Source organism: Myotis davidii, unplaced genomic scaffold, assembly GCF_000327345.1.
Source record: "Myotis davidii unplaced genomic scaffold, ASM32734v1 scaffold452, whole genome shotgun sequence".
In the NCBI taxonomy this organism is placed as follows: Eukaryota; Metazoa; Chordata; class Mammalia; order Chiroptera; family Vespertilionidae; genus Myotis; species Myotis davidii.
The window spans coordinates 1019511-1035714 of NW_006284245.1; the positions used below are offsets into that span (position 1 = coordinate 1019511).

Genomic DNA, 16204 nt, shown 5'->3' on the forward strand with positions numbered 1-16204 from the left:
GTTACTTAAAGTTTTAAGTCAACTTCGCACTGTATGTGTGCCCCCACACATGGTATTTTGTGGAAGAGCCACACTCAAGGGGCCAAAGAGCCACATGTGGCTCGTGAGCCACTGTTTGCCGACCACTGTCCTAGGTGATGGCACTTTTGGAAGCTCCACACACAACATATTAAATGTATTAAAATGTGCCCAAATTAAAGATTCAATATAATTTATAGATAACTAACTATAGGAGAGCTGAGTGACCCTGTAGTTGATGAGATGTACTAATATAGTGATAAAATATTAATTAACTAGTTCTCTATCTCAGTTTTGCAGGTTTTTCACACTATAGAATTATTTTTTCTGGTGTTCAATAATTTTGTAACTCCCTCTCAAATTCAAGGTCTGTGGAAGTGTGCTTTTCCTATCAGTGAGGTGTCTGAGATGAGGGCCGTCACATGGACAAGAAGACCAGATACCCAGGAGTTGGAATGTAAAGTGTTTATAGAACAAGTATAAAAATCAAGGAAGAGCCTGTAGTGTCAATTAATATTATGTATATCAGATGGTGGTTTTAAGAAGCAGAATTTGTAGGGATCAATAAAATATCACCTTATAGAGTAATGTCTCAAAAACATAAAATAAAGTTTAGTATACTGTAAAAACAAATATTGAAAATGGCAACTGGTTTAGTAAGTGGTCAAATCATCTCTCGGTTTCAAGACTTAATGCTTCTAAACCTTTGTTATTTCATCTTTAAAATGGAGATAATGCGAGTACTTATTTGATAGAATTGTTGCAATACTGAACTTATATAACTCACATAAACTTCTTAATGTTATATCTGGCAAATATGTGGTATTTTTGTTATTATTATTGACTAGAGGCCCGGTGCACCAAAATTCCTGCACTTGGGGTGGTGGTGGTGGTGGGGCGCATCCCTCAGCCTTGCCTGTACCCTCTCACAGTCCTGGAGCCCTCAGGGCATGTCCGACTGATGACTTAGGCCTCCTCCCCACCTAAGCTGGCAGTCAGACATCCATAGAACTGCTATGGAAGCAGGAGAGGCTCCTGCCACCATACCACCGCCTCTGCGCTCACCAGCAGTGAGCCCAGCTTTGGCTGAGTGGTGCTCCCCCTGTGGGAGTTCACTGACCACCAGGGGCAGCTCCTGCATTGAGCATCTGCTCCCTGGTGGTGAGTGCATCTCATAGTGACACGTCGTTCTGCCATTCAGATGATTTAGCCTTTTATTATCTCTCTATATAAAAAGCCTTTGTCATGATGCCCTTACACCATAACAACTGATCAGCAGGAGGCTGTGTGCGTGGCAGGTGCACACAGGTAGGCAGGGTCTTGATGCTGCGTCCCCTCGAGCACCAGTGGGGACTTGACTAGGAGGTGCATCATGGGAGTCCTGCGGCGCTGGCCGCAGGGTGGGACTCCGGGACTCGGGGCCATTGTGCAGCACACCGCCCCACAGGGCAGGACTCTGGGACTTGGGCAGCCCTGCGGCGCGGGCAGGATCCTGGGTCTTGTGCGATTTCGTGCGCTGGGTCACTAGCATAGGATAATGCACTAGTAAACAAAAGCCGTTTCATGATTCTTGTGGTCATTGTTACAACTTGGAATAGAAGAAAAAAATACTACTCAGCTTGATGTGACTTTTCATTATAATTTTAAAGATGGAAATGTTAATAATGAGTTATTTTGAAGAAATGTGTCATTGTTCAAACATCTTTTTAAAAGCTAAATATTTATTTGAGGTAGAAAAAAACAGTCTTAGTTTAATGAAAAGGTATATATTTTAACAGTATATTTCCTCCTTGGACTCCTCCAGAGCCAGAAAAGGAGAATATAAGACAGCGATTTAGAAAGTACTGCATTATATAACAAAGAACAGCACCAGCCCCAGGCTCTTCATGCTTCTGTGATTTTGATGTGAATAACCCCAGGTTCTCAGTCTGACATCAGTGCTACCACTGACTGAGTGAGACACAGTCCAGTTGATTAACCCCTCTCTGCTTTAGTTGCTTCATCTGTAATGTACAAATAATATTACTTGTCACTTGACAACCCTGGGTGCTTCTCCAGCTAACTGACTGTCTCAGCAGGGATGCTACAAAGGGTTTATAAATGATTTATAAATCATTTGCAATATTAAATAAATGATGTAAAAAGCCCTAACAAAGGCAGAACAAATCATTCCATGCAGTGATTTGCTACTTTAGTCGCATATATTTCGTAAAAAAACAAAACTTATAAAGAGGTAGCCCTCAATAAAGTGAAAATAGGATAGATTACTAGGAAATCTAGACTGCTTTTGATTGCTGTTGTCTTTTAAAATCCGTTGGTATAATTAAGAATATATAGATGAAAATGTGTATTAGTGGGAATAATTACACTTTATCTCCTTGTATTAAAACTCTTACGAGCCCTAGCCAGTTTGGCTCAGTGGATAGAGCATCGGCCTGCAGACCAAAGGGTCCCGGTTCATCTGGACAAGAGCAAGTATCTTAGTTGCGGCTCCTCCCTGGCCTGGGTCCTGGTCTGGGCTTGTGCAAGAGGCAACCAATCCATGTGTTTCTCTCACATTGATGTTTCTCTCTGTCTTTCCCCCTCTCTACTACTCTCCTTAAAATCAATGAAAAAAATATCCTCGGGCAAGGATTAACAAAAACAAGTCTTATGAGACAGGAAAAAGAACTAAGTAGAAGTAAGGAAGGCTTACTTTCACTACTGGCAATGCTATAACCTTGACAAATGTACTTAACCAAGAAGGATGTCGAGTAAGATAATTAAAAACAGATCTACGAAACAATTTTTGTAGATGTAACATCAACATATAAAATCCTGTGCCAAGCATTGTAGGGGACTCCAAAATCAAAGAGCCAGATCTCAAAGAAAACATAATACATCCCTATTAAAGTAACATGAAAATAATTATTGCATAGTGGTGAATTAAATAAACACCGTAATAAACATTATTATTATTACGATGGTAAATTGGAGAAGAATAGGTTTAGGTAAGTAAGTAGTTGGCCCACAGTTGCAATAGTCAAGAAAGAGATGACGAAGGTAATGACCAGAAAAAGAATGGAAATGAAGAATACTAAAGTCACATTGAATGGGTAGAGTTAACACATAAGTTTTATGAAATGATTGGATGTGAGGAATTAATGAGATGGAGTAATTGAAGACAATTCTAATTTATCTATCATAGACACCTGAGAAAATAATGTTACTATACACTATAGTATGAGAGGAATGAATAGTTTTGAGGGTACAGGTGAAGATAAAGCAAAAAATTCCATTTTGAACTTACTAAATGTGAGTTTTCAAGGATATTAATGGTGGGATACCCACTAGGCAGTAAAAGCTCTCAAACTACCAGGCCACAAATTTATAGATTTGATAGTCACATACATACAGCTGGCACTTAAGAATTACCAAACAGAACTTAAAGAACAAAGAAGAGAATAAAGAATCTTTAAGAGGTAAGTGGAAGAAAGAGCCAGAAGAAATGTGAGAAGATTATAGGGAAACTGAAAGTATAGTATCTGTGGCAGATTAGGGAGCAAAAAGGACTTGTATGCATGCATCTAGGCATAACCAATGGACACAGACAGTAGGGGGGTGAGGGCCTGTGTTGGGGGGTGGGAGTGGGCAGGGAGAGGTCAATGGGGGAAAAGGGAGACATATGTAATACTTTAAACAATAAAGAATTTAAATTAAAAAAAGAGAGGAGTAACAATGTGAACTGCTGTGTACAGTTGTTATAGATGATTATTGTGAAAAACCTATTGAATTTTGTGATTAATCTGTAACAGTCTTTCTTTGAGAAAACAATGGTAAATTGATAGCTATGAAAGTCAAATGGCAAAGGAATTAAAAGTAAAATAGCCCTGACCAGTTTGGCTCAGTGGATAGAGTGTTGGACTGAGGACTCAAGGGTCCCAGGTTACATTCTGATCAAGGGCATGTACCTTGGTTGTGGGCATATACCCAGTAGGGAGTGTGCAGGAGGCAGCTGATCTGATGTTTCTCTCTCATCGATGTTTCTAACTCTCTACCCCTCTCCCTCCCTCTCTTTAAAAAATCAATAAAATATATTTTAAAAAAGTAAAATCATATAGAGGCAATAGGAACAATCAGCACCCACCTCTATTCCTGTAAGTCTGGCAGTAAATGAAAATAAAACAGGTGAGTATATTAAAGAACATGCCACATACCAAGTTAAAAGAAGGAATTATTTTACAACAAGGAAAATGCAAGCAATTTTATAGGCATTGGGGAAGTAGGGAAAATGAGACTGCAAAAGCACAAGACAGACTTGAAGACCTGTAATGGAAGGGAAGATGGAATCAGTGCCAGTCAGGTGTTAATATTGGGCAAGAGGATTCTTGAATGAGGAGAGAAAGACACCTTTTGATGTGATAATAGAGGGGAATTGATGACATTCATGTAAGCCAAGTCTTGCCATAAAGTCAATAGGCAAGATGTTCTGTGAAGAGCAGGAAAATGAAATATAAATAAAACTGAAAAAGGTGAAGGGATTGAGAAGTACAGGTTGGTTGTTATAGAATAATCGTGTGGATACAAAGTACAGCATTGGGAGTACAGTCAATAATATCGTGGTAACTATGTATGGGGCCAGGTGGGTACTTGAAATATTGGGAGACCATTCTGAAAACTACATGATTGTCTAACCACTACGCTGTACATCTGAACTTATACAGAATAATAGTGAAAGTGAATTGTAATTGAAAAAGGACTGAAGAAGCACAGAAAAATAAAAAATTGCTATTGTTAGTGTGGTGAAAGAGATAGCTAGAAATGAGCAAAGGGATTTATGGGTAGCTGTAAGGTCACCTGTTGTTTATTTCCTTAAGGAAGACAGCTGTGCCTCTGGCTTCATAAAATCTGCAGGCTTAGATTTCTCATTATAAAGTTTTGATTTGTTAAGCATTGTGTAAAGAAAAAATAGGATTTGAATCTTGGCTAAAGAAAGTTTCTGAAGAAAAAATTAATGATATAATTGACTAGGTATGTTATAAATTACCAAAAATATGAAAATGTGCTCATGTGTTGATAGATAGATAGATGAGAGATAGATTTAAAGGCATAAGGGTCACAATGACCACATCAGAAATAAATTGATGAATAGGAAAACAACTGAGAGGAATGATCAATAGTATCAAATATTGGAACTTTTTAAATGAGAATTTTTATTACATGGTGGCAATCAGGGAAGAGGTGAGACCTTCCTCCAACTGAGGAGTTGGGACACTATCTCTAACAGTATTAGTCAAAAGCTCATTGTGAAAGCCATTAAAAGACATTCTATTTTTCTCATATTTTATTCTAGCAATGTTTTGTGATAAAAGGTCAGTGCTGTGGGTTTAGAATAAACACACACACATGATTTGGCTTGACCTAGTTAATAGATGTTGGCCTGTATCTGTGATACAACTCAGTATGTGAGGTCGCCTTTTTAAGTGTGGTTTTGCTAGCATGTGATCCAAACTCCCCTAAAGGGCAATATGAGAGCATCTAAGCCTCGGTCTGGTGCGGGGATTATAATGATGCCTTCACAGAGGAGGCTTGTGTGGACATTTTCAAATCGACGTGTTGCTATTAATAGGGTTGTGGTTCTTGATTTTTTTCCCTTGATGTCATTCACTCCAAAGTGTGACTAGATGATAGACCAATTCAAGGGAAAAGAGAATTGAAGTAGCATCAAGTCCCGGAACCCTGTCCAGAGTTCCTGAAACTTAATTTGACACCCTCTGGCTTGTGAGATAAAGTGGCTGCTTTGGAAATAAGCTACTAATTGTTTTTAAGATGGAATTGGACAAGTAATATCCTTAGGCAGCAAAATAAAAGCGAAAAAGATGGATAATACTTAGCATGGTAATAGATCAGCTGCTACTTCTGAGCCGTCGTCGGCAAACCGCGGCTCGCGAGCCACATGCAGTTCTTTGGCCCCTTGAGTGTGGCTCTTCCACAAAATACCACGTGCGGGTGCTCACGTACAGTGCGATTGAAACTTTGTGGCCCATGCGCAGAAGTTGGTATTTTGTGGAAAAGCCGGTATTTTGTGAAAGAGCCACACTCAAGGGGCCAAAGAGCCGCATGTGGCTCCCAAGTTTGCTGAGCAGTTTGCCGACCACTTCTGAGAATCTGGAGCATTCTAGGAATTAATTATTTGCTTAAATTCTTTACAAAAGGGTTTCCTCCTCTAACCCATAGTGTTCATCAATAGCTTCCTCTTACTACGTACATCAATGGTTCTCAAAGTTTGGCCCCTGAATTCCTGCACGTCCTCCCAGCCCTTTCAGTCATTCCCAGAGACACCTTCAGTAGGTTCTCAAGTTTAAAAGAATTCCCATAGTAACCCCAATGCTGTCCGCCTTGTTTGCTTGTCTGCCATTTGCACCGCTGGTGCAGAGGTGGTGGGGAAATGCTGCACCTCAGCACTGGTCCAGTCCGTGGCACCAAACACTCCTAGCAACCCTGGGATTCCTCACCACCCACACTCACAGTGAATATTATTTTACATGCAAATTTACCTAAGAATGTACTTGGTGAGACAGTAAAAAAAATATTTTGTCAAATCTCGCCCTTTAAGTGAGGGTCTTTTTAATATTCTGTGTGATGTTGGGGGCTCCCCAGGCTCTTCTGCCGTGTACCAAGGACATGGCCGTCAAAGCAACTGCTTGACTGCGGCAGAACGAGCACCTTTTCCCATGAATCACCATTTTTACACGAAAGAACAACTGGCAGGCAAACTGTGGTTTCTCAAATTTGGGTATTTGGCGGAGTTTTCTTGAAAATGAACAAAGTGAGCCTGTCACTTTAAGGGATCCAAAATCCAACTGAATCTGTTGCCAGTGAAAAAATCTGAGCGTTGAGACAAAAATTACCATTTTGGAAAACTTATCTGTTCCTGGGGACTTGTTAGTTTTTCACTTCTAAAAGACTTTTTTGATGAGAGAGCTGGCTATAATAATAAACTTAATACTATATAGTGAAATATGATAGAATTTGGAAATTTTATATAACCCAAGAAACCAGTATTTACCAAATGACGAATGCCTGATATTTTTAAAAATATGCGGAGGCAAAAGAGCCATTTAAAGCACTAGATATACAACAGGTCTTAATAAAACAGAATCTGGAAAGCATATTAATATGGCTTTAGATTACACATTGCAAAAATTTAAAAAATCTGCAATTATCCCAAAAGGTTATTGAAATCTGCCTCACTTTTCCAACCAAAAAAAAAAAAAAAAATCTCTGTGAGGCCAGATTTTCTTCACATACTTCAACTAAAACAACAGATTGAGACAGATTGACTGCAGAAGCAGATCTGAGAGACCAGATGTCTTTCATTAAGCCAGACATTTGCAAATTTAAGCCAGAGAATTACAAAATTTTAAGCAATGCCATTCTTGTCACTTTTTTTTTTTTTTGCTTTGGAAAATATATTTTATTTTATTAGAAATATTTCTGGAAACATTTAATGGTTTATTATCTATATTTTAAGTAATTAATAAATAGTTAATTCAATTTGTCATGTGGTAAATATTGGCAGATATAACCACAGAAACAAAAGCTCACTGGAGTTCTCAGTAATTTTTTAGAAAGTTATGAAAATCTGAGTCAAAGTACTTCCGAAACACTAATGTAGACCACGCCCTAAGATCATAGTAATATACTCAAAGGCTTTTAATATTCCCCATGATTTCATAAAGTAACAGTTGGGACGTTAAAGAATTGCTTTTGTAATAATGGGACCGGAAGATTTTTCCTTCTCTTTTAAACTTAAGTCATGTCGTGCACATTAGAAAGAAAGACGTCTCCAGTGCATGCTGATGGCATTCTCTCCATTCTTTCTTCCAAGTCAGTGAGTCTCATTTCATGTGTCCCCATTTGCAAGAGTAAAATTAGCATGACATCCAGTCACCATTTGGCTCATGACTCAATGTCACTATAAAAATCATTTTAGCAGCTTCACAGGCCCAACTTCTTCTAGGGTACATCTATGTGGAACTCTTCAATTTGTGTAATACAGGACATGTAAGTACATACCTTTCCTAGCCTCTTGCACTCTTTCTACATCTGTAAATTCTACTAGAGTTAAATCTTCTGGTTTATTTTCTCAAGTACTTTGTGTATATGATATTTCAAAAGGTAAAAGTTACAAACAAGGAAAAGACCAGCACGGATCAGGAATCTCAGTTTAGAAAGCCTTTATATAAGGGAAGAATCTTTAGACTACCAACGTACCTCCTTTTGTTAAAGAGTGAGGTAGGGGAACATTTTTAAGGGGGAGAAGAAAGAGCAAGCTTATTTCTTAGGCGTGGATTTTGACTGAACTTTCAGATATAAATATTACAGATTTATGCTTTAAATTTTAATCTACCTTTAAATAATACAGTACTTAAACAATAAAGTGTCTTTTATCCTCTCTAATCAGATGTTAAATCTTAGTACAATTGGGTCTTTTGTAAAACTGTATACAAAAAAATAGCCGCATGTTATCTTGTTTATATCTAATACTACCGTTTTGTCATGTCTAGAAAATTCTAATTATAGCAACATATGGAAATGCTAGTGAAGATTCAAAGCCCACTTTTGGTAAATTGTCCAGGCTTTATTCCGACTCGCTTATTTTTATAAAGCCAGACTGTTTGCTTCTCTTTAAGCCTCTGCCAGCTGCTGACATTTATTAGAATTTTGGTGACTTTTATAATTTTTTTGGTGAATATCTGTCAGAAAACATCACTTGGCAACAGTTTCCCCAGAATTTCTAAGTAAAACTTTTGGTGTAACTGGAGAGCTATGGCTACGTATTTATTAAGTGAAAGAAAAAATAACATAGCTGCCATGCACATAAAAATAACTGTTTTTGAGCACATAATCAGAATTCACTAAAAGAATTATAACATGGAGAGAGAAAAAATATATTGAGCTCACAGCATCTACATATTTTGTATAAAATATAATTGTATTCCTTCACTCTCATATTTCTACATGTGCTATTTGTCAGTTTTTTTTTAACTGAAAAGTAAGTCTATTGCCTAGAGAAAGAAAATGTAATAAAAATTAAATACTCCTACAATAACTATAATAATTATAATCAGTACTATAATTGAATACCCAGGACTTAGTTTCTATGTTCCCTTAAAGGTTTAAAATTGGGTGCACATCAGTTTAGCAAATATATTTCATAAATACTATAGGAATTCTATAGGAATTAGCTCTTTTCACAATCGCCATTATTATCTTTCATTCTATTCAACTGAGTGGTTGAAGTTAAACAGCAAAAGTGGGCTCTTTTCAGATAGCAATAATTCTGGTATGAGCTTTTCCTATTTTTCACAAGGTAAATATGAGAGTCATCAAATAAAAACAACACAACCTGGGGAAGTGATTAAATATGGATATCAAGTGAGAGAAATGAATCAAAGATGCTCCAACATAATGTGTCCATGAGGCCAGTTTTCTCTATTTGTGTGTTTTGTTGTTGTCTTGTTTTGCTTTATTGAACTTGAAGTGCTTGTGCAAAACCAAGTGGAAATACCTATTCAGCAATTTCCCTGGTGTCTGAGAGCTTGTGAGAACAGTCTCAGTAGAAGATGCACATTTCTGCATTAGCCATAGTGAAGAATTAGATGCCTTGGGATTAGATGATTTATTCAAGTCAGGAAATAAAGGTCAGGATTGATCCTTAATTCCTACAAAATGTGCCCTTATTTCAACAGGTGACCCTAGAGAAATGTGAAGAATACAAATAGGATAGAGCCAGAATAGTAAGATAACGTGGAAGCTAAGAAAGTGACAGCTGGTATTTTTAACAGCACCTCCTACCATGTGCCAAACATTGTGCTAGCCTCTTCAGATACATAATCCAAATAAATTCTCATAGCCACCTTGACTAAGTATAGTTACCACTATTTATAGATGAAGAACTGAATACAGAGGGATTAGACATAGCATAACAAGTTAATGGAAAGTCAAGGTTCAAATACAGATAGGTCTGATTCCTAGAATAGTAAATGGGCCTCATTACTTACTGTATATTCAAGGGGAGAGTTCCAAACAGAATGTAGCTGGCAGCCTCATGCACTGCAGAGAACTCACAAGAATCGTTAACATTAAGCTGTTACTTAATATTAATAAGGATCACTGCAGTGATCTATAAGAAAGTAGTCTACATAAAATATACTACATAAAGGCCAATGAAATACAAAGAGTATAAAGGTTCATTCAAAGAAACTGAAAATAAAAATAGTTGAATCCTTCAGAGAATTTTAATGAAGGAAAAAGATTAGTCAGTGCAAAGATGAGTGAAGGTTGAGGAAAGGGTATTTGTTTGAATGGTTTGTCCAAGTTTTTTAGTTAAAGAAGACCTGAACATGCATATAAACTTAGGGAGAAATCCAGAGGAGAAGGGAGACTCAAATTCTGAGGGGAAAAAAATGGACGAAGCAAGGTACTATGGAGGTGATAGGAAATAGAATTGGCAGCACGCTTCCGAAAGAAAGAGGTAGTTTGTCTAGGAAAGAGAGACTAGTGACCACGGAGAAATGTGTTGGAGAGAGGAAGAGATTTAAGAGAATTTGCAACAGATGTCCTGAATCTTCTCAGAAAAGGAAGATCTAAGTCATCTCTTAAGGCAGATAGTGTCTGGTTGCGTGGACAGAAAGGGTTTGGAATTCTTCCCACGAAGACAAGCATAAGGAAGAGTCAAATAGAGGTGAACAAAAGAATTTCCCAACAACTCAGAGTGTTTACTAATAATAGTGTCCCAAGTTTCTAGTTGAGCCAATTGGCACAATTTTGTGACTTTTTCTGGTAACATCAGCTACCCAGTAATAAGATCAGAGGAAAGGCACCTTGCTGTTTTCCCAGGTGAGACTTAGGAAGGTTGAGGTCACAGAGGGACTTCTTTTTTTAAATCCTCACCCAAGGATATATTTTTTATTGATTTTTAGAGAGAGGGGAAGGGAGGAGAAAGAAAAGCAACAATTCGAGAGAAAAATATCAATAGGTTGCCTCCCATACATGCCACAACCAGGGAACAAACCCGCAACCTAGTATGTGCCCTGAGCAGGAATTGAACCTGCAAACTTGGTGTATGGGATGATGCTCCAACCAACTGAGCCACCTGGCCAGGGCCAGAGGGACTTCTTGGTGCTAATTAGAAGCTACATGAGATGTTGGGCAATTGATCCAGCCTGGAGCTAGAGGAAACTAAAATAAAAGGAGTTAAAATAATTAAAGATATGACCTAATTCACTAAGAGTAAGAGGAAAAGAAAGCGAATAGGTGGTTATGGCCACAGAAGGGGAATTCCAAATTCAAGATTTTAAAAATGAGGTATTGAATGATCATTGTTTTTACAACTTCATGTGAGGTGCCATAATGAGCATGCCATCCAGCTGTCTCCCTTTCCTTAGGAGAAAATGGAAGGCCATGAGGTTGAGTGATTTTCCGAAAGTCACTCCATGACCCAGGGGAAGAACCAGGACTAATTTTAAATAAAATTATAACAACTATTAAATCATATTCCCACAAAAAAGAATGGTGAATATAGTTGAGGGAATGGAAACCAGTGTTATCCATAACACAGTCTCAGTAAAGCATGTAGTAAACACATAGTTCTTATTTCAAAATTGTATTATACTATTCCTCCTGCTCTCCTGTTCCAACTTCCCCTTAAAGAAGAGAGAATATAAAGTTTTCTGTAGGTTGAATAGCAGCTCTCTCCATGTGCATTGGGAGAAGAACTCAGCCTGCAGGAATGGGCTGCCAGCCTCAGTTGCACTTGAATGGCATCAAGTCATTTCAGAGCGACAGGGTGTATGTCCATAACGCATGGGGTTCACTATGTTTGTGTCCTCCCCACTTATTATGTTTTGAAAATATTCCCTTCTTTTGATTAGTACCATGAGTATTTAATCTTAAACCATAGTACAATGTAACTGGTACTGTAGAAGTAAAGAAAATTGTGCTATTTTAAAGTTCTGTTTAAACAAGTTAACCCAACAGAAATTCATTATTTCACTGTAGTATCTATGCCTCTTTTGACCTCCAGGGAAGGATATAAATTTAAACATAGAAAAAGAAATTAAAGATTTGCAGTTGGTGTTTTTGTTAACACACATGTCTCATTTTACCTTGAAAATATTTTTCTTCATTATGTCTTTCATTTTCTTTATTGTTGAAAGTATTACTGATGGCCCCTTTGTTTTTTGTTTTTGTTTTTCTATTGACCACCTTCTTCCCACATACTCCTCTCCCAGCCTTCACCAATTTATTGTCTGTGTTCATGGGCTATGCATATATCCATGTGAGTTCCCTGGTTATTTGCTACCCCCAACCCTCCACCCTTCTCTTCCCTTCCCTCTGAGATTTGCCAGTATGTTCCATGCTTCTATGTCTCTGGATCTATTTTGTTCATCAGTTTATTTTGTTCATTACATTCCACATATAAGTGAGATCATGTGATACTTATCTTTCTCTAACTGGCTTATTTTGCTTAGCACAATATTCTCCAGGACCATCCATGTTATGGATGGGTAAGAGATCCTTCTTTTATACAGCTGCATAGTATTCCATTCTGTAAATGTACCACAGCTTTTCCTCCCCACTCATTTACTGATGAGCACTTGTGCTGCTATGAACATAGGGGTGCATACGTTCTTTCTAATCGGTGTTTTGGGTTTCTTACAATATAGTCCTAGAAGTGGGATTGCTGGGCCAAATGGCAGTTCCATTTTTAATGTTTTGAGGAAACTCCATCCTTTTTTCCACAGTAGCTGCACCAGTCTGCACTCCTACCAGCAGACTGCTACAAGAGATGTCTGAGAGGTTGCTGCCTATGGTTTCTTCTAAGATTTTTATGGTTTCACTTTTAGATTGTTTATCCATGTTAAGTTTATTCTTGTGTACGGTGTAAGTTGGTGGTCTAGTTTCATTTTTTTTTTTGCATGTATCTGTTCAGTTTTCCCAACACCATTTATTATAGAGACTGTCTTGACTCCATTGTATGCTCTTGTCTCCTTTGTCAAATATTAATTGAGCATAATGGTGTGGGTCAATTTCTGGGGTCTCTGTTCTGTTCTTGTGTCAGTACCAGGTAGTTTTGACAACAGTGGCTTTGCAGTATTACTTGATATCTGGTATTGTGATCCCTCCAACTTTGTTCTTCTTTCTAAAGATTGCTGCAACTATCTCCATATACATTTTTGGAGAGTTTGTTCTAGGTATGTGAAATGTGCCATTGATATTTCATTTTATTTATTTTAATTTTATTAAAGGTAATTTATTTATTTATTATTTTTAAAAATATTTTTAATTGGCTGCCTCCTGCATGCCCCACACTGGGGAGCAGGCCCACAACCTGAACATGTGCCCTAAACTGGAATCAAACCTGGGACCCTTCAGTCTTCAGTCCAGTGCTCTATTCACTGAGCCAAATCAGCTAAGGCGCCATTGATATTTTAATAGGAATTGCATTGACTCTAGAGTGCTTTGGTTATTACAGACATTTTAATGATGTTGATTCTACCAATCCATGAACATGGTATATTCTTCCACATGTTTATATCTTCTTCTATCTCTTTTCTCAACATCCTGTAGTTTTCTGAGAACAAATCTTTTTACCTCTTTGGTTAAGTTTATTTCTAAGTATCTTATTTTTTGTTGCAATGGTAAATGGTATTATTATTATTGTTTAATTTCTCTCATTCTAAGAGTTCATTATTGGTATATAAAGATACCACTGATTTCTGGGTGTTAATTCTGTATCCTGCTATGTTGCTGAATTCATTTATTCAATCTAGTGGTTTTTTCATGGAGCCTTTAGGGTTTTCTATGTACAGTATCATGTGATCTATGAATGATAGTTTTAATTCCTCCTTTCTGATTTGGATGCCTTTTATGTATTCTTCATTGTGGCTAGGACTTCCAGAACTATGTGGAGTAAGGGTGGTGAAATTGGACATCCCTGTCTTGTTCCTGTTCTTAGGGGAAATGTTTTTAGTTTTTGCCCATTGTACGATGTTGCCTGTAGTTTTGTCATATATGGCTTTAATTTTGTTGAGGTATGATTGCTTTATTCCTACTTTGCTGAGTTTTTTTTTTTTATCAAAAATAGGTGTTGGATTTTGTCTAATGCTTTTTCTGCATCAATTGATATGATCACATGATTTTTGTCTTCTAATCTATTTATGTGATATATCGCATTTATTTGTTTGCAAATATTGTATCAGCCTTGCACCCCTGGGCTAAATCCCACTTGGTCATGGTATATGATTTTTTAATTATTGCTGGATCCAATTTGCTAATATTTTGTTGAGGATTTTAGCATCTATGTTCATCAGGGATATTGGCCTACAATTCTCTTTCTTAGTAATGTCTTTATCTGGTTTGGATTAGGATAATGCTGGCCTCATAAAAAGAATTTGGAAGTATTCCTCCTTCTTGAATTTTTTTTTGTAATAGTTTGAGGAGGATTGGTGTTAGTTCTTCTTTAAATGTTTTGTAAAACTCCCCTGTGAAGCCATTTAGACCAGGGCTTTTGTTTGCTGGGAGATTTTTAATTACTGCTTCAATTTTATCAGTAGTTATTGGCCTATTCAGTTTCTGTTTCTTCCTGATTGAATTTTGGAAGATTGTATTTTTCTAAGAATATGTCCGTTTCATCCAGGTTGTCCAGTTTATTGGAGTATAGTCATTCATAATATTTTTTTTTTTATAATCCTTTGCATTTCTGTGAGGTCAGTTGTTACTTCACCTGTGTTATTTCTGATTTTGTTTATTTGGGCCCTCTGTCTTTGTTTGTTGATGAGTCTGCCTAGAGGTTCATCAATCTTGTTTGATGAACCAACTCTGGGTTTTGTTCTTTTTGTAGTTCATAAAGTTGTAGGGTTAGGTAGCTTATTAAAGTTTTTCTTGTTTTTTGGAGGTAGGCCTGTGATGCTATGAACTTCCCTCTCAGAACTGCTTTCACTGTATCCAGTAGATTTTGGGTTGTTGTGTGTTAATTTTTATTTGTTTCCAGGATGTTTTTTATTTCTTTCTTGATCTCTGTGGTAATCCATTCATTGTCTAATAACATGCTTTAGCCTCCATGTGTGAATGTTCCTGAGTGTTTTTAACTTCATGCCATTATGATCAGAGAGGATGCTTGATATGATTTCAATCTTCTTGAACTTGTAGAAACTTGTTTTATGTCCTAACATGTAGAATATCTTTGAAAATATCCCATGTACACTTGAGAAGAATGTATATTCTGTAGCTTTAGGGTAAAATGTTCTGAAAATGTTGATTAATTCCACCTGATCTAGTGTTTCATTTAGGATCACTGGTTCCTTGTTTATTTTTTGTCTAGATGTATCCAGTGATTTCAGTGGAGTATTAAAGTCCCCTACTATTATTGTATTGCTGTCAATCTCTCCCTTCAAATCCTCCAGAAATTTTTGAATATATTTGGATACTCCTGTATTGGGTGCATATAGTTTACCAGGGTTATATTATCTTGTTGTGTCGATCCTTTTACTATTGTGAAGTATCCTTCATGATCTCTTACTATGGCTTTCACTTTGAAGTCTATTTGTCAGATATGAGTATTGCCTTTCCAACTTTTTATTTCATTTTCATTTGCCTGGAAATTTTTTTTTCCATCTCTTCACTTTAATTCTCTGTGAGTTCTTTTTCTGGGGTGGGTCCCTTGTAGACAGTACATATATGGGCCATGTTTTCTTAACCATTCAGCTACAGTATGTCTTTTGATTGGCGCATTTAAGCCACTTACATTTAAGGTTATTATTGATAGGTACTTATTTGTTGCCATTCTTTTCATTATGTCTTTCATTAAGGATGTGTATCACCAAGTTTGTTCTGGAAAATTCGCTTTGACTCCTCTGTAAAGCTGAAATTTTATTTCAAAGATTCAGTCAAGGAAGATTGTTATTCCTCTCAAGCAATGGCTTCCCAAGGGGCCACATGGGAACTGTCTTCCCTCACTGGGGGCAGTATTTGATTCCTGACATTGTTTAGAATTGCTGGTTCATGCTGATGATAAAAAAGAAAACTGAATTTTGCTCAGTTTTATTATTGTTCTTAGACTTTCTGCAGACGAGGCACTAGCTTACTTACTACCTCTAGGATGGAACACTTCCATCTCTCCCCAGCCCCCTCGCCTTGG

At 37.2% G+C, this 16204-nt stretch overlaps 1 protein-coding gene across 3 annotated transcripts in view; it reads left to right on the forward strand.

Moving 5' to 3' along the window:
- PKIA (protein kinase (cAMP-dependent, catalytic) inhibitor alpha) overlaps positions 1-16204 on the forward strand; it is a 32817-nt gene that overhangs the window by 3512 nt on the left and 13101 nt on the right. The window contains exon 1 of one of the 3 annotated variants that reach the window (XM_015568711.1): positions 7977-8064. The exons of the other annotated variants lie outside the window; for them this stretch is intronic. The gene's annotated coding sequence lies outside the window, so the exon portion shown is untranslated. Of the gene's footprint in view, positions 1-7976; positions 8065-16204 lie in introns of those variants that run through there. 3 annotated transcript variants of the gene reach the window in all.